Source organism: Amblyomma maculatum, unplaced genomic scaffold, assembly GCF_055883805.1.
Source record: "Amblyomma maculatum isolate TAMU_Amacu unplaced genomic scaffold, ASM5588380v1 scaffold_13, whole genome shotgun sequence".
Taxonomy (NCBI): Eukaryota; Metazoa; Arthropoda; class Arachnida; order Ixodida; family Ixodidae; genus Amblyomma; species Amblyomma maculatum.
In genome coordinates, this window is record NW_028146738.1 from 31785173 (window position 1) to 31806749 (window position 21577).

The window sequence follows — 21577 nt, forward strand, 5'->3', positions numbered from 1 at the left end:
TTCCTGATGAGAACATCAGGAGAGGAACCGGAGCTGCTCGATGGCCGGATGTTTCGCGCGACCATTGCGACAACTTGGTCCTCAATAATTTTGCGTTCTGATGAGGAAACGCAGTATGGGCGGCAACGAACAATGGTTGATCCCTCAGTCTCTATGCGATGGGAGGTGACACATGTTTGGCCTAAATTTGACGTACACACATCAAAAGAGTCTTTGTGTTTTAAAAGGACTGCGAGCAATGCCGCCGACTGTTCAGAAGTTAGGTCAGTGCTGATAGTTGCCGCGAGTGCCGAGGAAGGTCGCTGAGGTACAGCATCAGATGATGGAGAAGGACAGGAAAGCATGACGAGGGGAACAGGATCTCCTTCAAAACGAAAGGCAACAATTCTTCCTTTCGCTAAAAATAAAGGCTGGGTACGAGTGTTTATCCCCGCGCAACCGCAGTTGAAACAGGTAAGGCAGGAGGCAAGTGCTATGCCGTCGGAGGTCCACCGTGGTGCTGGCATCACTTAAGCATCGCCATCATGGGGATAATCGAGGTTAACAATGATTAGGTACTCACGGCCAAGGCTCAAAACGGCTCAAATTTCTGTTGTTACGACTGAATGTCTGTGGGGTGTTTGACGGGAAACCTTTTGTGACAACAGAACGTACGTTCTGTAATAAAATCAGAGATTCCTGCAGCTACAACAGAAAAGTGCTACAGAACTACATACAACAGAAGTATACTACAACAAAACTACAGAACTACAGAAAAGTACAAGAGAACTACAGAAAATTCTGACGTTTACAGTAGACCTACACAATATTTTGTCGCTTTTTTGACACGGTTCGGTAGTTTTTTCAGCTGAGTTGTACTTCATTTGATGATGTCACTCGCGACATCCTCTCTACTTCCGTGCGAGGCAGGTGCCGCGCTGCTAGCTTATACAAGGCCAACCAGCATCAGCCATGTCGATTTGCGCACTTAGTAACCTTACGGCTCCCGTCGTTCCATCGCTATGTAAACGCTTCTGCCGACGCCATTTTTGTCCCTGATTCTTTGACTGTCACTCCTGGAGATCGGATTACAGTCATCATGGCCAGCAACACCGAAGCGATAGCGACCCAGAACAGGACGGACGACAAGAAAATGGAGAAACACGAGACCGAACATCTGGGCCTCTTTACTCAAGGCAGTGCAGGCAAGAAAGGCCAACAAGCTCCCTTCGGGTAGGGTCCCTAGAAATATTGCTAGTCTGTCGTCCGCCGGCCGCGGCGGGGGCTGCCGCTGAATGATCGCCGCGGTGGCGCTGCGGTGAACCGGAGTGCGCCACTGCTGACGGAGCAGACGACGCGCGCGCCCGTGCGCTTCGAAATGCATTCGCTGCATGCTCATTGTCAGGTGCCTTGTACATGCGATGCCGCTCTTTAGTCTTTGATTTCAGTTTAGTCGTAATATTGAATTCGCAGCCGAGTTGTTGGCATAACCACGGATGCGACTTTTTTTTTTTTTTTTCGTGAGCGAAATTTTGCGCGCATGCCCCTGAGCCGATGTAGAAACGAAGCTGCTTTTTATACCCTATTATCCTGCTGAAGCTACCGCCGTGCCGTATTGTAATGAAGACTTCTGAGGATTTTGTGCAAACAATTGCGCTTGCATGGAGAACTATACTAGACGCACATTCTAGGCTCCAAGGACCATGTATGCGAGCAACAGAGCGCTGTCGCCGGCGTTTTCATTCACGCTATAGTTTCATCTTAACTTCTTCGGACGTTTAGCTAAGTTATAACACGTATGTAGAACTAGAAACTTTCGGATGCATGCACAATTAAAGCAAGCAAGATGGGAACCAGAGCCCTTCAAATCGCACCGCGCTTCAGGCAAACTGCTGATAGGCATTCTTTGGTACTTAGGAAGCCTAGTAGCCACTCATCAGAATATGCCATCACTTTTGTTGACTTCCGTTTTGCTACCTCTAAAACATATTTTAACAGCCAGCTGTTAGTTGAGAGGAAGGGCACTAACACTTCTTTTAAACTCTGTCCTTGAAGGTGTTCATTTTCATTTTTCATTTCACCGAGCTTTTACCAGCTTTGCCACCTTGTCCTTCGTACGAGAAACTGCTCGAGACATAGAAGTCTGTTTCTTAATTTTTTCTTCTTCTTGACAGGGTGTTCTGAGTTAACTTTCGCAAGTATTTGCAGGCTATATGCATGTTGCATCAGAAATAATGGTACAGTTCGTCGCAAATTAAGTAACGCCCATTGTAGGTGGGAAAGGTCTTGGTAATAGCTGCTTCAATCCGCTGCCAGGACACAAGCTGAGTTTCGCAATGTCCTGAATAAGATTAATTACCTCTTCTGACGACTTTACAGCTATCTCCTTGACTTTGTTTCCTCGAATGCACACAGCAGCATTCATGGCGCAGCTTCACTACTGCGATGGAACAGAACTCGCCGATGGCAATTGCCTCCGGAGATTCGTCCTCGCTTGAGTGGCACTATGCGAATGTTCCTTGTTCAACATCAGAAAGATCGACATTTGTCCCCAGTGGCGGTGGCATGCAGCTTTCTGCATTCCTGGAGCAGGCTCACGTTACACGATCCACCACCGCTGTATTCTTCAACTGGCTCCACTGATGCTTCAGGATCAGTGCACTTTTTTTCTTTCTCTGCAGGTCTCCCTACTGACTGTTTTTGCTCGTACAAGTTGCGCTCCTTTCTCTTGAGAGGCAGGGGTTTCAACAACAGGAAACAGTGTCAGGAAACAGCGTTGAGATGGCATCCTTCGTGAGTTGCGTAACATCCCGTGGAACCTCAATTACCTTTACCTGTCTTAAAACTTCGCTCAATAAAGCAGGGTTTGAAGTGTCGCTCACAAACGTCGACACTATCTAAGCTTATTCATGTTACAGTAATGTGAGGGCAACCCCGATCCGGATCATCCGATATTTATATATATCGATATTTATATCAACGTCCAGGATTTCCTGTCTGCAACTCACAAAATAATGAGGAAGATATTCACCACTTGTGGGTTTGCCCGCCACTGAGGCCGACAATATCGGCACCTGACGGCAGTGGGCCTTTCACCGAGCAACCCATCTTCGTACATTGCTTGCACGGAAGGGCCTTATCATCGTTCTCTCTTGAATTTTATTAGAGCACAGCCAGCCTATTTTCTTTCCTTTATTACGCCTTTTAATTTTCGTTTTACATATTCCTTTATGCCCTAGCTGAGACAATAAACAATGTTATTGCCTTTGCCGCCGCGCTTGATGTTGCGCTCCCACTCTTGCCTCTTCCCTGCGTCTTTCAGTGTCCTGAAGAGAGAACATTTCACCTTGCACGACGCTACCCGGTCTTGCACCCGGGCAAGAAACACGTGCTATCACGCTTACCCCGTTTTCTGGACATGACGCGATCACATATCCATAAAAAAGGCACACTTGCACACATGCTAGCGAATTTGCGCACATTCCGGCTCGCGAGCGTGCACGAGCCTTGCCACGGCACCAACGGATCAGCGCGGCGCAGATTCGCAGTACGGCACAACCGCCACAGCACCGCATACACAACGCGACCACGCTCCGAATGCGTACAGCGCCCCCTGCGCTTTCATCCGGGAAGCGGCCAACCGGTTCCATAGGGAACCCCGCTCGGACGGCAGACTAGCAAATACTTCTAGGGACTCTACTTCGGGCAAGCATATCCTCGTGATGGGCGGCAAAGAATCCGGCAAGTGGGCCCTGATCGCCAAATGCACAGAAACGAGGACTCAAACAGGTTTTGGGCCCACAATACCACTACCTTAACGTCCTCGACGAGAACTGCACCGCATGGAACTAGACAAGAATGTGACGTAAATGACATCACTGTATATAAACATGCTGTTTAGCATGCGCTTGTGCATAATAATAATAATAATAATAATAATAATAATAATAATAATAATAATAATAATAATAATAAGAGAAGAACTAACAGATCAAGTAAAATAATATCCTTAACGCTAGCTTCTTGTAGAACAGAAACGCCACTTTATTAACGCGAAAGCGTTACTTCGCTTTGTTCACAGATTTCTCCGCAGACTGTGTTCGTAGACAGCGTCCGCAAAATCGTGTCCGCAGCAGTTGTGGGTTTTGAGAAGCGGTAGAGGTTAATGAGTGGTGTCGATCGATAGAGGCTGATGTAATGTTGCTGCAGAAAACTAATTAGGCCAATAAGTTAATTAGGTATTTAATTAGAATAACTGGTTCACGGGAAAGGAAAGGCGCAGTATCTGCCACACTTGTTCTGTGTATATCTGAACCGCGCCCTAAGGGAAGGGAGGAAGGTGGGAGTGGTGCCGTAGTGGATATGACATCAAGAATGTGACGTTATGCAACCGGAAGCAGCCCCCCCCCCCAAAAAAAAGGACATAGGAAGGGATTGGCGCGCAATTTGAATGTACCAGACTGAAAGGGGTAAACAAGAAGTAAATTAACGTGAGGTAAAGGATGTGCATCACGCAACCGGAAGTAGAGCTTAAAAAGCGCATAGCAAGGGATTGGCGCGCATTTCGAACGTACCAAAGACTAAAATGAGCAAACAAGAACTGAATTAAGCTACTAGAAGCAACCAGAAGCAACCAACAACAGCATCCGTACTTTCACATTACTCCAATGTAGATTCTGCAGTGCTCTTTATTTTTATTCGTGCGTGCGTGCCCATCCCACCGCCGCTATGTAGCTAGGCTAACTAGAAGGCGCCCCACACGTCTACACCCAGCGACCGGCACTTCTGGCTCAGGAGCTGCGCACATGGGCCGTGGCATTGGCGTAGTCGCGTAGTGTTGGAGTGGTGTTGGCGGAGCGCTTGCGTGTGTACTTGCCTGTCAGCGTGCGTGTCGGCGCAAAGCTCGTAAGCGGCGCAAGCTTGGTCGATGCTGTACTGTTGAATGTAGTCTGTAGCTCACCCTGCCATTGCGGTACTCTAGCCCAGTGCATCGCAATAGCTAGCTGCTCACATACGACCGGCAATCGAGACGAGGCGTTTTTGCAAGTTTCGACACCGTCATTTGCCCTGCATGCCCTCCTGTCTTCTGTAACGGAGGAAAGTGCGCAGTAGTTGTTTGACACTATGGTAAAAAAGGAAAATTGCCAAATACCATGTCATATGCACACTCGATTTGAAGAAAGACCGGCCAGAAGCTTGTCCACATTTGTAGTACCCAATTGTTTTACAGGTGCCTTAGAGCATCATAGCTAGGTAGATCTAGCGTTCACATTCAGTGATGAAGCACGGACACAGCATGCAAAGCTCGCAAACAAATGACTACAACCAGCTTATTACATTACAAAATTTGTACCATCTCTTAAAAAGACGGCATCAGGCCCAGGTAATTTACACTGAGCTATGATTGCCCCTTGTCTGGGCCTGCCATAAAGAAACTGCTGAAATTCTGTAATAGTATATGAATCGCTGAGAAATACCAGGGGCATGAAAGAAGCAATTATAGCACTCTTCTTTAAATCCAGGAGGCCATGAGAGTCCCAGCAGTTATAAACCACCATCCGTGCGGCGCTCATCCATGAGCGATGCTGTATCAAGATTTTCTATGATCATCAAAATCTATAATGTACTCGATTTACATAGATGAAGCATGCACTTCCTCCCGCATGTAAACCTGCAAAAAATAAATACAGATGACTATAACCAAACTGCCCTTTTGGACAGGCAGAAATGGATTCAAGTTCTTTCCAGAAAACACAGTACATCCTCTTATCTCGCTCAGGCAAAATTTATAGACGGATCTTGCATCATAGCTGAACCAAACTGCGTTACTTGTTGAACAAGTGCATGAAATATTAGATGCCACTTTTAATGAATTGACCGTTTTATCTCACACAGGGAATCTAAAGGAAAAGTCTTCTCAAGCCCTCATTTTCCGGAGTCTACTCTCACAGAAACACAGCAGTCAAATATAGTATGCCTGTTATGCATTTATTATTGTGTAGTATGCCCCTAGATAGATTAATATTAGATATGGTTGAGCAAGAGCTTCATATTGTCACGGGGCGCCCCCTGGCAATATTTAAAAAGATTAGACTGTCCGTAATCTGGACCTAGGCTTATTATTTGGTGCTTACGAAGAACCTAGTAACCAGCCTTGATGCGGAGACAAAAGAGCCTGCTTAAGAGGAACTGCACTTACATATACATACATCTTTAAGATATGTTCCAGTACTGCTCTGCTATCTTATTGTCACAAAATGCTCCTCCAGAATACTGTTAAAGAAATCATGAACAATTAGGCCACTGCTCTTATGCCTCAAGGGAAAATTCCAAAACCCAGGCATAATGAATGAAATGCCAAGAAATATTGTCCGAGGACATGAATTCTGTGTTGGAAGTTCAATAGTGCAAGATAACACAAAAAACACCAATATGACTGCCTTGCTATGCATCATTTTTTACTGCTAAATGTTATGCTGCCAGGCTTGCTGTAAGGAATATAACAAAACAGAGCATCAAAAACGACCACTTGTATAGATTCCCTGAGTATGCTTCCAAGCCCTTAATAGGCAGCATAATACACAGCATAGTAAAGGTCACAACATAAAAACATAAACCTCTTCTGAGTACCTAGCCCCATCGGGATCGGGGGAGGTGAGAGAACAGATGAATGCTCTGCAAAGCCAGAACCATGAAATTAAAATCTGGCAGAATAGCATGATTCTATGAGTAGCAGGATTTGCATGAGGTTAGCGAATATCTGGCTGGGGGCTAATTGGCATGCTGATTTATTCTTTATTCTTTAATTAAAACTTTATTCTGCATTTTGTAATCTTTTATCTCCAGAACTGCTCATACATCTGCTGTTGCAATTCATAAAGTAAAAATGTATTTGCAATGAAATCTAGGCTTCTTTTGCATCGGCTTTCCATCAGAGTTTTCTGAAGTCTTTCATCATAATAAACCCTCCTCCACTATAGTAATCCTCTCACACAGGTTAATGACAATTCTTGTACAAGCCACCAAGACATTAATTTGCCAGCTTCTTTTCATAATGACCTTCCATTCTAAATGGCCATCACCACCGACCCCGGATCATTCGAAACTTTCATTGATCTGCCTCCAGATTCATTCATTTTTGTTTTGAATTATGTGCTAACATCACACAGCTCACGAACATCTGAGCAACTCCGATGAGTGCACCACACATTAGGTTACACATAATAAAACGCGATTTAATAGCTAGTACAGGAATGACCATCCTTCTTGAAAAATGAGATCTGTGTTGGAAAGGTTCAGCTGATGTGACCATGAGGAATTGCTGAAATATAATCTGACATGCCATTGGTCATTTTATTACATGATTGTGATGATTGTGATAATTACATGAACATGCTAAAGTGAATTAAAGCATTGTTTCCCTATACATTGCCATAGCTTCTGGTTCTCTTTTCAGAAATTGAACTTTCTGGAGACTTGACCAGGTATTGCATAACTGGCTTTGCAAATGAATTGTTCTCAGAGCACGCATTGTTCTCCATCCATTTGCCGTTCCTTTATTACTTGCATATCCGAATTTTTTTAGGATGTAGGTGTCACATGAAATACTAGAGCAGTTGATATCAGCGTGTCTCTGATATTGTGTGGTCTCATCATATATACATAATTTGCGAGTGCTACCTGCCAATATGAAATGAGAAAAATGTCCATAAAACATGCAAGTGCAGAAGAGAATAATGTTCTTAGTTACAGGCAGATTTTGTGCTTCATTGATGTGAAAACATGGAGGATAATGTTCCCATTTTCGGGGCCCTAAAATTTAAAATGCCTGGGATGGATAGCTTAACAGTGTCCAACTTTTTCAACGTAAAAATAAAATGCTAAATATACTGGCAAAACAATCTCGTTCTGGTATATTTGAAAATTATAGTAAAGCCTCCGACTTTATAAATGTCATGTGACATGTAGTGCATGATGTTAAATAAGGTCCTTGTGGAAACAGGCAATGCCATGTATATGGTCCCAATGGAAATTTATTGTATCACCATGCTGAGTAAAATCCATTTAGTTTCCTTTTGTTTAAAGTAAACATTTATATTGTATATACTTCTTGAACTTTGACTACCTGGAATTTTTTAATATGCTTTAACAATGCTCCCTATGCACGAAGATTTTGCATTTTGCCTTTATTGAAATCCAGCATTCGTGACATGAAATTAATCTAGGAATCTCATATATTCCAGCAGATTGCCAATTAGCCACTGCTCCATCATAATGCCAGACATATTTTTGTGCATATGTAGCATATTTTTACACTACACTTCACTGTAATAGAAAATGCAATTAACTCTGTTATTTAGGAATAATAAGCATGTTTAATTACTGTTTATAACACTGTTATATAAAGGTTAACAAAAGTAATTAAATGTTAAAATTAGCATGATGTCAAGAAATAAGTGTAAAAAATGAATGAAGGACACTAGTGAACATCTTATGTGCGCTCTCCTAATTCTGTCCCTCATCAATTCCTTGTGCTCACTTTTTCACATCATGCAACACCAATGACATTGGCAGCATGCTCTCTTGGCAAAGGAAGCAAAATCATTTTTAGCAGGCACAAGGACTGGCCTAAATAAAATGAGCGTGTTATTGAAAAGTGTTTTTCTAATTACAGACTGCTTTTATGCCGTCTGGTAAGTGAAAAAATAATATGAATGCTCATAGTTTCCAATACTATGGTAGCAGCAAATAAATGCCTGCTCTTAAAATGCAACCTGTGATATAGCTAGATAGACACCAGCACTTTGTCCCAGCCTTGACTTTATGTTTGGCAGCTGCACACACTCAGGACCTGCAGGAGAGAAAATCAGAGTATGTATGTGTCACTTATGCATAACAGTGATAATGTTACCATACCAAATGACAAATGCTGTCTTCTACCTTTTAAAACGCCTGTTGGTCAGTGGTCACAAGTGCCTGTCTTGTGTAACGAAGCTATTTTGTGCAGTTTAGTGACACAAGACATTTGTCTATCCGCCACCCGAGAACGCGCTTTATAGTGGTCACGCTCCGCCTAGAGAGTTGCGGTAGGGCAAATGTAATGCGGGCAGCGTTAACATATAGCCTCAGTTCTCACCATATAATATCAGTGGAAAATCTTAATTTTTTACACTGCAGTCTTCTAATCATCCACAGTTTATTATAAGGAAAATCATTAGTTTTCAATTCACTGCTGAAAAAAATAACAGCCTCACACCAATGGAAGCATTTACGAGAGCACCGTTGGTCAACCAACTAGCAGCAAAACAAGCTATCTTGAGACCACCCTGCCCACATTAACAGTCACAGTACCACAGCTAACGAAATTAGCAGGCAGTAAAGCACTTCCTTTTAGCAAATAATTAGCCGCCAATAAAGTTAAGGTACAGCAAGAACAAGGGTAAATAGTAACAGCAATACTTAGGTTTAAAGTTTAACTAGTTAGTATAACAATAATTTGAATACTAAGAACTGCGCAACCACAATAAAAAAGACACTGAACTACTGCCTAATTACTTAGCTGTTTGTACCTCTTATCGTAATTATTAAAATGCCACTTGCTTTGTCATTTTAAATATAATGATAGGCATTACTTGTGTTGTATCTTGTCTTCAACCATATAGTTATTCTGTTTTTGTTATGGCAGTAATGACAATGCATATTCTGGGTTGCAAAACTTTGTGAATATGTATACTACTTTCCAGGCAGTAAAAGAGGGGATCTGAAAGAGCTGTACACAAATGTGACATGGAAAAGAAGATTGTTAAGGTTTATTACCTTGTAGTCATTCTTTTGCAACAAGCAAGTATGGTGCAGAGCATAACAATACTTTCTTATTTAGTTGTCCTGCTATATTAGCTAAACACGCCTTGTGAAAGCCCTTTAAAAAAACTTAACATGAAATATCTACAACTGACCCACTAAATATTAGCTGCCTATAGACATAGTGCAATGGAATGACTATATTTTTTATTGAACTTGAGAAGCGGGAGAGTTTATAAGAGGGAAGTCTTACATACTGCCTCTTTGTATGCATTTTAACAAACGGTTATGTAAAATGCCTTGATTAATGTCCAAAACGGCTGGTACTCTACCCGAAGCAATGTAGTGCATGTTTGAAGTTGCAAACAAGCCACAGTCAAGAGACATCTGCTGATTTTGTGTTGCTTTATTATGAATAGTCAGTGCTGCAGACTGCAGTTTTAGCATATGGCAAATTTGTCTGAAGCATTGGGAGGGGTGTTTTGGTCAATGGAATCATAAACAAAGACTGTGTTCAAGGAAGCATCAGCACTAGTTACTGTAAGCCAGTGATCAGGACTGCTCACATGTAAAATTTGAATGAAGGTTTGCTTCACATGAGCAAAGTGTAACCTTTGACCAAGCAAACCAGCTTGAAATCCACCCCAGTTAGGAAACTCTTTGTGGATCAAGTACTGTGCAACATTAATCACACTGCCTGATATCGAAGTGCCTCGTACAGGGCGTTTCAATCAGCATTAGATAGTGAATATCCTCTATAGACGTTTAGCATGTCATCTTTAACTGTAGCTAGGCTAACCCTCTTTGTCAATGACAAAAATATGTGCTTAACAGCCTTGATTTTCTTTGACCTCCCTCTTCTTGCTTTTACGGATAGAATACGAAGATTAGTATTGGAACTTTTAATAGCACCAATTTGCGTTGCTGGTGACTGTGCCTGAACTAATACATCATGTACATTTACAGTAGTCTGACTGTTAGGAAAAGTGACTAAATTTCTGAAGAATGCTTGACTTGCTGCTACTTTCTCACATTAGCCACTGTTTTAATTGATTTATTAAGGGTCTTGTAGGCAAATGAATATTTCTCCTGTGAAGTGTCTACCTTCACAAAAGAAGGTGGCTGAATACTACTAGTAACCACTGGATTGATGCTCACAGCCATACCACTGTCCATTACAAAATCATCTTTGCGCCACTTCTGTGGGATGCAGGCTTCATCAAACATTTGTTGCTTGGCGAAGGCACGAGCTGCTAAAATATGTGCCCAAGGCAAAGCATACTGTTTGTGGAAAGAACAAGAGCAGCCAGTTAGACACAATGGCACATAGTACACATAACTTGCTAAAGTCACCCCATATTTATTTATTTTATTTATTTAAATGCCCTAAAAACCCAAGTGGGCATTACATAGGGGGGGAGCGGCATAAAAACAGCACAACACATATCCTTCACGCGTATTAATTAAAAATGCACTTAAGAATTATACACAACGTACAGATCGAAGTACACAGCACTGCATTCACTAGCGGATACATAGATGTTCTGTAAATTAACAAAAATGCACTTAAGAACTATACACAACATACAGATTGACGTACACAGCACTACATTTACTAGTGGATACATAGGTGTGCAGGGAACAGCACGTAACGCTTAAGAAGACAATAGTGGGAACAACACAACGGTGATTACAGAGAACCAAGGTGCCCTGAAAGTTTTATTTGAAATTGTGATAAAGAAGTTTCAGTAGCTATATCACTCGGTATTGAATTCCAGTTTTCTATAGATAACAGTAAGGGTGAAGTTTGGTATTTTAACGTTCTTGCGAATATTGGCTGTACTTTGTAGAGATGATCAGTCCGGGATGAAATATGATGGGCAGGAGCGATGCGATTAGCTGCAAATGGGCAGTCACCATGATATAAGGAATGAAAGAACGATAAACGAGAGAACTTGCGTCGAATGACAAGGTCGGGCATATTGAGAGATTTTTTAAGATTAGACACACTGTGATACGTTGAGTACGACGAAAGGATGAACCTGGCAGCTTTATTTTGGACAGACTCAAGACGTTTAATTAATGATACACTACTTGGATTCCATATTATGGAGGCATACTCTAGAGCTGACCTTATGAGAGTAGTGTGCGCGTGAAGTTTTGTCTCGGAGTTGGCAAGCTGTAAACGGCGTTTAATGAGACCTAGTTTTCGAAATGCTTTATTCGTGATATGATCTATATGGGCGCTCCAGCCTAAATCAGAACTGAAAAAAAAAACACCAAGGTACTTGAAGCAATCTGTTCTTTCAACTAAACTGCCATTAATCATGTAAACATTAGAAGGCGTATTATTGCGCGTGGAAAAGGTCATTAGCTTGGTTTTGTTTATATTAATTTCCATCTGCCACATGTGACACCACTCATTTAGATGCATTAAGTCAGTCTGTAAGATAACTGCGTCAGTGGGGTGAGCTATCTTTCTATAATTACACAATCATCAGCGAAGAGTCGTACGCTAGATGATATATTAAACGCTATGTCATTAATATAAATTAAAAATAGCAGAGGTCCTAAAACTGATCCCTGTGGAACTCCAGATATGACGCGTGAACTGTTCGACGAATAGTCTTTAATTTTGACCCGTTGGGAGCGATCTCTTAAGAATTCTTCGATCCATCGGGTGATTTCGCGATGCAGCTGAAGGTTATTACCTTTTTTCATTAATCTTTTATGGGGAACGCGGTCAAAAGCTTTTGAAAAATCTATAAATATGGCGTCAGTATATATTAATTCGTGTATCGATTCATGAAGATCTGTTACGAGCTCGAATAATTGTGCTTGACAATATTTCTTTTGCCTAAAGCCATGCTGGTTGTCAATAAGCAAGTTGTTGTCGTTTAGATGAGCCATTATGTGCGAGTAAAGAATATGTTCAAGTAGGTTGCAACAAATCGAGGTTAGAGATATGGGGCGATAATTTTCCGGAGATGTGCTGTCACCGGATTTAAGAACTGGGCTGACGTTTGCTGTTTTCCAGTCATCTGGAATGCATCCGGTATCTAAAGACTGCTGAAATATGGAAGTTAATATGGTAGCCGACGCGTGTGTTGTAAGTTTTAGAAGTTTAGTGTTGATACCGTCTGGACCAGGGCTGCAATTAAGTGGCAATCGCTCAATAGCACGGGCAACACCAGCTACGTTAATGACGACCGGTTCTGATGGATGAAGAACTAATGGCCTCAGAGGTTCAGGAAAATTAAAAGGCTCTGACTCTTTAGTAGAGATCTCTGTAAAGTGCTTGTTAAATAAATCAGGTGTTTCCTCTGGAGCCACCACAAGTCCGCCCAAATCTTTCAATACAGGAATCTCGTGGCTATTCTTGGGGTTAATTACTTGCCAAAATTTCGCAGGGTTGCTTCTGAGCAAACTCGGTAATGTATGGTTGAAAAAGTTGTTTTTAGCCTCCTTAATAGCGACTGCAGTTATAGCTGATACGGCTTTGTACTTCTTCCAGGCGTCGTCGGAGTTAATTTCTTTTGCTCTGCGGTACATTCTTTTCTTTTTGTTAAGATATTTCTTAACATCTTTTGTGAACCAGGGGGCATCAGTTCTCTGCTTTATGTGTAATTTTGGAATGCAGGCATGCTCAATTTCCTTCAGCTTATCGCGAAATAACAGCCAATTTTCGTTCGTCGTGCGAGTCTCAAAAGCGGCTTCGAAAATCTGCGCAAAGTCTTTTAGCATGCAGTTCATTTTTTCATTGTCACACTTTCGGTAGTTCAGTATACATTTGGTAGCAATCTGCTTGACAGGGATGTGCATGGTCATGAAACTGTGAACGAATTTATGATCGCTTATTTCTTCGAGTACGTAGGTGCGAGAAGGAGTGGAGAGGTTAGTAAATAATAAATCTAGAACATGATCACCTCGGGTAGGCTCTAAAACCAGCTGGGTTAGATGGAACTCAGCTATTGTACAAAGTAGGCGTGAACATTCGTGGTGATTGGGTGCAGCTGTGACGGATGGTTTTATCCAGTTAATAGCAGGATATTTGAAGTCCCCACCTAATAAAACAATGCTTTGGGGGTAAGTAGCAAAAATGTATTCTAATGCATCGTGCAGATGGTCAATGAAATCCGGACGGCTGTTTGGGGGGCGGTAGCATGCACCTATGATATATGTGGCACCTTTGAGTCGACACATGACCCACAACAGCTCGAGGCACGTGTCGAAGGTGACCTGACATGGCTGATAATCGCTTCTTAAGGCGATAATTACACCTCCTCCCCTTCCCTCTTTCCTGTCTTTACGAAAAACACATAGATTGTCAGGAAATGATAGTTCACTGTTACAAATTTCAGTAGTTAGCCATGTTTCAGTGCCAATAATGACATCTGGACAGCAAGTGAAAATCATGCCTTTTACGGTGTCAAGTTCAGGAACAATACTAAGGAAATTAGCAAGAATCACAGAAATTTCGTGAACCTTTCCGGATGATCCTTTGCTTTGAGTTCTTGGTCATTTAGGACTGCGTACATCTTGTTCGCTTACCTTAACGACTTGTTCCAAAGTGGGGTCATATTTGTAGGTTACGCCACGCAATTGAAGCTTATTAAACCGAAGTGTGAATTTCTCGTTTTCTTTACGAATAGTTTTTGCATACTCCCTCAATTGTTTTCGTTCTAGTTGGATTTTAGGTGAAAAGTCTTCTTCTAACCACACTTTGGGTTTGACGTCTTTTAAGTTAAATGCATTCCGCAGTACTTGTTCCTTTACCTTAAAATAATTAAGAAACTTGATGATTATGGGGCGATTGTAGTCATTGTGACGCTGACCAATGCGATGGGCTCGTTCGATATCGTTTGCGTCCAGTTTAACCTTTAGGTGGGTGGAAATGAAGTCCAGCATTTTGCTTTCAGTGTTTTCATAGTCTTCACCTTCTGTTTCAGGCATGCCTTTTAATAGGAGGTTGTTTCGCCTCATTCTGCCATCATCAACTACGTTACCTAGGTTTTTGCTTGTGCTTGCCACTGCAGATTTTACTTCATTAACCGTGCCATGAACAGAACAGACATTTTCCTTAATGCCGGATACACCACTCGTGTTCTGTTCAATAGCGCTAATCCGAGATTTGATGTCAAAAACATCGCGCTTAATTTCTTCTAACGTTGCTGTCGCGGCCTCAAAATTTTGCTTGTTTTCTTCAATGAATTCTTTCAGCAGGTTAAGAACGTCTTCCACCTTAGGTCCAGGATTTGCCTCAATGTCTCCAGCAGAAAGAAGTAGCAGGGCTAAGCATACAGATGCAAGCACATAAGAAGGTCTCGGCAGAAGTACGCGAAGAAGCGCGGTGACTGCGTTTGCTCGAACAGTTATTGCACTGCGACGATGAGAACATGGTAGAAATGTACCTATGTGTGCGCGGTACGTGTTTACGTCAACGCCCATATCACAGGTTGACCTTACAGCATGTATACATCAAACAGACCAGAACGGGATCAGCGGCCACAAAGTACTAACAAGTAGGTGTAAATAAAAAGACAAGGCCCTACCTACGACGAGGCAGGAAAAGCAACTTAGCACGTGCAAATAGTGGCCGCAAATCCCAAGGGTCCGGTAGTTGTCCGCTCCTTTTATACGTCCAGGTGGCACGGTGAGCAGTGATGACGTCACGAAGACGAAGAAAGCACTGCTTTCCACAACCAAGGGCTTTTTTTTGTGGGTCGATAAGGCGCAGATAGCAGGACTGACGGGCCTATGGCTGGCAGGCGCGAAGGGCAAGCACACTCGGCAGGAGCTCGATACCTACGACGAGGCAGGAAAAGCAACTTAGCACGTGCAAATAGTGGCCGCAAATCCCAAGGGTCCAGTAGTTGTCCGCTCCTTTTATACGTCCAGGTGGCACGGCGAGCAGTGATCACGTCACGAAGACGAAGAAAGCACTGCTTTCCACAACCAAGGGCTTTTTTTGTGGGTCGATAAGGCGCAGATAGCAGGACTGACGGGCTGATGCTGGCAGGCGCGAAGGGCAAGCACACCCGGCAGGAGCTCGATACCTACGACGAGGCAGGAAAAGCAACTTAGCACGTGCAAATAGTGGCCGCAAATCCCAAGGGTCCAGTAGTTGTCCGCTCCTTTTATACGTCCAGGTGGCACGGCGAGCAGTGATCACGTCACGAAGACGAAGAAAGCACTGCTTTCCACAACCAAGGGCTTTTTTTGTGGGTCGATAAGGCGCAGATAGCAGGACTGACGGGCTGATGCTGGCAGGCGCGAAGGGCAAGCACACCCGGCAGGAGCTCGATACCTACGACGAGGCAGGAAAAGCAACTTAGCACGTGCAAATAGTGGCCGCAAATCCCCAGTCCATGATCCCATGGACTGGGGATCATGGACTGGGGATCATGGCAAATCCCATGATTTACCAGTACAATTTATCACATAGTTTGCCATCACAAACTTTTCATATTGCTCAAGCACTTTGTTTCTTGCCTGAAAGGTACAATTATCAGATAAAGCTAGCTGAAATGGTTCTAAACCACTATTTACATTTACGTTGAACTTTATTTCCTTCAGCTTGGAAAATTTAGGAGAAAGTGCATCTTTTTCAATGTACTTCACTAATGCTTCCAAGCCCTGAACTAAATGCGTACTCGCACCGAGATAGCTCTTAATCTGTTGATTCATCATCATCCACCTAACTATACCAATGCAGTTCAGTCGTTCAGTCGTGTCCGACTCTTTGTGACCCAATGGACCATGTCACGCCATGCTTTCCAGTCACTCACTATCTTCCTAACATCACATAACTTCATCTGCAGTGCCTCAAGGATGCCATCTAACCATCGCGTTCGCTGCCTACCCCTTCTCCGGCAACCCTCAACCTTTCCCAACATCAAATCTTTCTCCACCGACTCCTCTTTTCTCATCAGATGACCAAAGTAGCTGAGCTTTAACTTTAGAATTTGACCCTCCAATGAGCAGTCAGGGTTTATGGTCGACAATATCGACTGATTTGATCTTCTGGCAGTCCGAGGAACTCTCAAGAGTCTTCGCCAGCACCACAATTCAAACGCGTCAATTCTTCGGCGGTCAGCCGTTTTCACAGTCCAACTCTCGCATCCATACATCACAACTGGAAAGACCATAGCACAAGTTATACGGATCTTGGTTGGCAGACTAATGTCTGCTCTTTACTAGGCGGTCAAGGCTAACCATTGCTCTCTTTCCCAGAAGAAGGCGTCTCCTAATTTTATGGCTGCAGTCTCCTTCCGAGGTAATCTTGGAGCCCAAGAAGAGAAAATCTGTCACAGCTTCCACTTCTTGTCCATTGATGCTCCAGGGCTTGATAGGGCAAGACGCCATGATCTTTTTTTAATGTTCAGTTTAAGCCCAAACTTCTCACTCTCTTCTTGTACGTGCATCAGAAGTCTCTTGAGTTCCACTTCACTTTCTGCCATTAAAGTGGTATCATCCGCATATCTAAGGTTGTTGATACGTTTTCCAGCAATCTTCACTCCAGCTGAAGGCTCGTCCAGACCGGCCTTCCTCATGATGCACTCTGCATATAGGTTAAATAGGCAGGGTGACAGTATGCAGCCTTGCCTCACTCCTTTCTCAATCGGAAACCAATCAGTAAGACCATGCCCAGTTCTGACTGTGGCCTCTTGTCCTTCATACAGGTTCCTGAGGAGACAGATGAGGTGAATTGGAACTCCCATCTCTTGGAGAGCTTGCCACAATCTGCTGTGATCTACGCAGTCAAACGGTTTCGCATAATCAATAAAGCAGAAGTAGATGGGTTTCTAGAACTCTCTAGCTTTTTCCATGATCCAGCGAAGGTTGGCAATTTGGTCTTTAGTTCCTCTGCCCTTGCGAAACCGAGCTTGCACGTCCGGAAGCTCCCGATCCACATACTGCTGCAGCCTACCTTGGAGGATTTTCAACATCACCTTGCTAGCATGCGAAATAAGCGCGATCGTGCGGTAGTTGGAACAATCTTTGGCACTGCCTTTCCTTGGAATGGGGATGTAAACTGACCTCCTCCAATCCTGTGGCCACTGCAGGGTTGTCCAAGTCTTCTGACATAATGTATGCACTGCACTTCGCATGTAATAAGACATGAATGATGCAGGAGCTACAGCTCTGAGGTCAACTAGTCTCTTCAAATAGTCTTTCACTGAGTAAAAATTGACTAAACTCTTTATTAGAGGCAACAGCTCGTCACGCTGCATCCTAGCTTTTTCATAACCCTTTTGTTGTAAGCAATGAAGCACGTGCCATGTACACAACAGAATTTTATAACTAGGAAGAAGACCAGTTACAATACGCAGCTCATTCAAGCCCTTATCTCTCATTACCACTTTACAAGCTGGCACAACAAATGGGTTGAATCATATAAACTTCTCAAACACCATTCATACAGTTTAACTAGTTTCATTTCGTACGAAAGCATAGCATACAGGTCTCCCACGCACCCCTACCATCTTCTATTTAAATTGAGTACAGTACAAAGCCCTCAATAATTACTTTATAAGTAGCAGCCATAATTAAAATCTCATAAAACTTTTCAAAAGTTCCCGCATGTGGGTAGTTTGGAGAAAACTAAATTGTAATGTGTTAGTTTGAACCTTTTCATAATGAATAACCAAGTTTGTATTGTTTATAACCAGTTTATCTATTTTTTCTAACAGTTTTCCGTGAGCTTCCTCGCTTCTAATTGGAATAGAAAACTTTTGTTTATAGTTGCTAATGTATTTAGTAGTCACTTTTTATTTGTTTTTTGTTCAATTACATTTTTAAAATCTTTTTGAATGGGCATTGAACTTCACAACATCAAAAAAGTTCACTTTCTCTTCAACATTCAAGCACCTCTGTTGGGGATACAGTTCATACTGGTATAATGAGTGGTTACGCCTGGTGTGTAGCTTAGTTATCTTGTAATGCAAAGTAGGGTTTTTCACAAATACAGTCACTGCCATTTCACAATCAATGCCATTGTAGGCTTGGTTTAGACATTCCCAGTACTTTTTGGTTTTATAGCTCTACCATGAACACAGATGTATGTTATCCGGATATACTCAAACTCTTTAGACTCTGATGCCAATGCACTACTATCTGAGTTTTTTACTCAACCTACATAATTTTCTTCTTTACACCATTTACTAAAACATTCTTTGAAAGAAATAAAGCTATCAAATGTTGCATTTAAAAAACATCTTACCACCTCCTCCCCGCACAGTGAACAAAGAGTGTTAGTTAATGCAGCAGTTCCAGCCTTGCCTCTCCAGAAACAGACTTGGCATCAGAGCTAAAATTCGCACAACCTGTTGTCAAACCTTCCACATCAATTTCATGTTACATTACAGAACTGCACCATTCATTATTCAAATGATCAGCATCTGTACCAGGTGTGCCAGTGGCCATGCTCACAGCAGTGTTTAGCACAGCTAAACATTTATTAGCACTTTCATGCCAACTTCCTGTGCGCCTTTTGTTTCTTCAAGCTGTGCGATGAGATGTATCGGCTCGTCCTTCAAGATTGCCACCCAAGGCTGCAGAAGTATGCGCAGACCCATGATTGTGAATGAATGTCTGCTCTAGTCTTACAACTGCAGTTGAAAGTGACACTCATCAGGGGTTTGGCAGCTGTCGCATCAAGAACCATGCCTTCCTTACAGATAGGCGGATTAAAAATTGGTCCTTGCTTGCATAGTGCCACAGCCTTCTTGCTACTCCTTGAAAATGACTTGGCAGCTGTCACATCAAGAGCTGTACCTTCTTTGTGCACAAGAGGGTGAAACATCAGCCCTTACTTATGCAGTGCCACAGCCTTCTTGCTCCCCTTGACAGTACCAGCTGCCATTTACTGTTACCACCATTGCAGACAGCCTTTGGCAACTGCTTCACAAGCAGTGGCCTTTCCTTCCTTAAAAGACAAGCTCAACACAGGGGCACTTGCATGCTCCTGGGAGACTCCTCCAGGTTCCCTGACTCAAGTGGTTCTTGCACCTCAGCTTGAGATCACAGGCTTATTGGCAAAGACACTTGGCCTTGAAGCCTTCAGCCTTTTCCTTATGCGGTACACTTGTGCCTTGGAAATAGGCAGGCTGTCCCAGGTCCACCAAGCCTTGCTACCCTTGCGGCGGGCACGGACACTATCAACAAGTGTGAAGCTAGCACCATTGAAGTCACTGGTCAGTTTGATGGTGTCATACCTCGCCAAAGGTGCATTCTTGGCTCCCCGTACAAGAGCAGGGGTTGTATTCTGTGCACTTGCCTGTAAGCAGACAGAAGCATGTGAATCAAGAGGGGGTAAGTTATGCTCAAAGAGGACATGATCACTGTCCTGATGAACCCAGCCACTCCACAAAGAGACCCTGCTCTCCTTGTAGAGCTGCTGGATACGGCTTCTCTTTACACCAGCCATTAGGCTGCAGGTCTCCCGGAACAGAACATTTGCTAGTACATTGTTGCCCTGGTGGCTTGAGTGGGCCCCGTCTCTGCCAAGGCAGCTTGGCCCCTCATCCCCGAGGCCATCTAAGAAAGAGAAATTCTGTTCCTGACAAAGCAGTCGTAAGGCAGCATTAACATGTACATACCTCTCATTTATGAAGCCTACACACACCATCCCACTTGTGATAGATATTCTTACCCGCGGAAGAATGGCAGAACCAAGCAATGTGCACCATGGAATTTCTCACACTGATGTCTTGTACGAACTGGCGATACTTATCCATGTACATGCTGACACTTTCAACACTGTTGTTAGTGCCAACACGCACAATGACAACATCAAAACCATCCAACGTCTCAGAAATCACTGAGAGCAAATACTCAATCTTTATTCCACTATGAGCATTGAAGCTGACAGCCAAGCCACGACGCGATGGGAAATATTGGTCCACATATTTCACCACCGAGTCACTAGCCAACAAAACACGATGCATGTTAAGCGTTGTGCAACTTCAAGGAACAATGATCGAGTTACAATCATGTACGCTACGAAATAAATATAACTGAACGTGAGGCAACAGCGATTTAGCTATGGAGAATCTATGATCGGCGAATAAACCGCTTCAAATTTATCAGCTATGGATCACAAAAATAGTAGACATATATACACACTATACACTGATAGCTATGGCAAAATGGAAGTAAAAACCATGCAATATATGTAGAAACAAAATGAGGAAAATGAGCGCAATTAAAGGGATCAGGGCCCGTATTCCGAGTTTGCGTCTTTTCGAAGCGTCGCTATCTCACGTGACCTCGAGTCATCTGATGGACCGAAACGCCGGAACTAGGTGTTGCCACTGCGGAACCGGAAGAGGGGGCAATATCATTTTCCAGCGTTTCCACCAATCAGGTGACAGCGGGGAGACCAATCGGGGAGACAGCGACACTCACGATAACGACGTGAACACGGAATACAGGCCCCGGGCCCCTATTCCAGAGCCCGGTTCCAGAAACACCGGAACCGGGTATTGCCACTTACGGTACCGGAAGAGGCGGCAACGTCCTGTTCCGAAGTTTCAATCAATCAATCAGATGGCTCGAGCTCCCGTGAGATAGCGACACACCGATAACGGCGCAAACTCGGAATACGGGCCCAGGTGAAAGATATTGAAAAGGCGTGGAATCCACGGCTACGGCCCAGCAGCTAGTGCGTCGAAATTTACGTCCGGAATCGCGGTGATCACAATACGAACTGATGAAGATACGTGGACGAGCAAGTCGCGGGACGGAGGCCATACGGAAGGGAATGTTCGGAGCGAAGCCGCGGCGGGCCGGCACA

The 21577-nt window shown here is 43.3% G+C and overlaps 3 pseudogenes; all 3 read right to left on the bottom strand.

The window, feature by feature from the left end:
• Positions 1-9910: 9910 nt before the first annotated feature.
• LOC146172507 (uncharacterized) lies at positions 9911-14763 on the bottom strand (annotated as a pseudogene).
• A 934-nt stretch (positions 14764-15697) lies between these two features.
• Positions 15698-19645, bottom strand: LOC146172508 (uncharacterized; annotated as a pseudogene).
• Positions 19646-19792: 147 nt separating this feature from the next.
• LOC146172509 (uncharacterized) lies at positions 19793-20729 on the bottom strand (annotated as a pseudogene).
• Between the last annotated feature and the right edge of the window lie 848 nt (positions 20730-21577).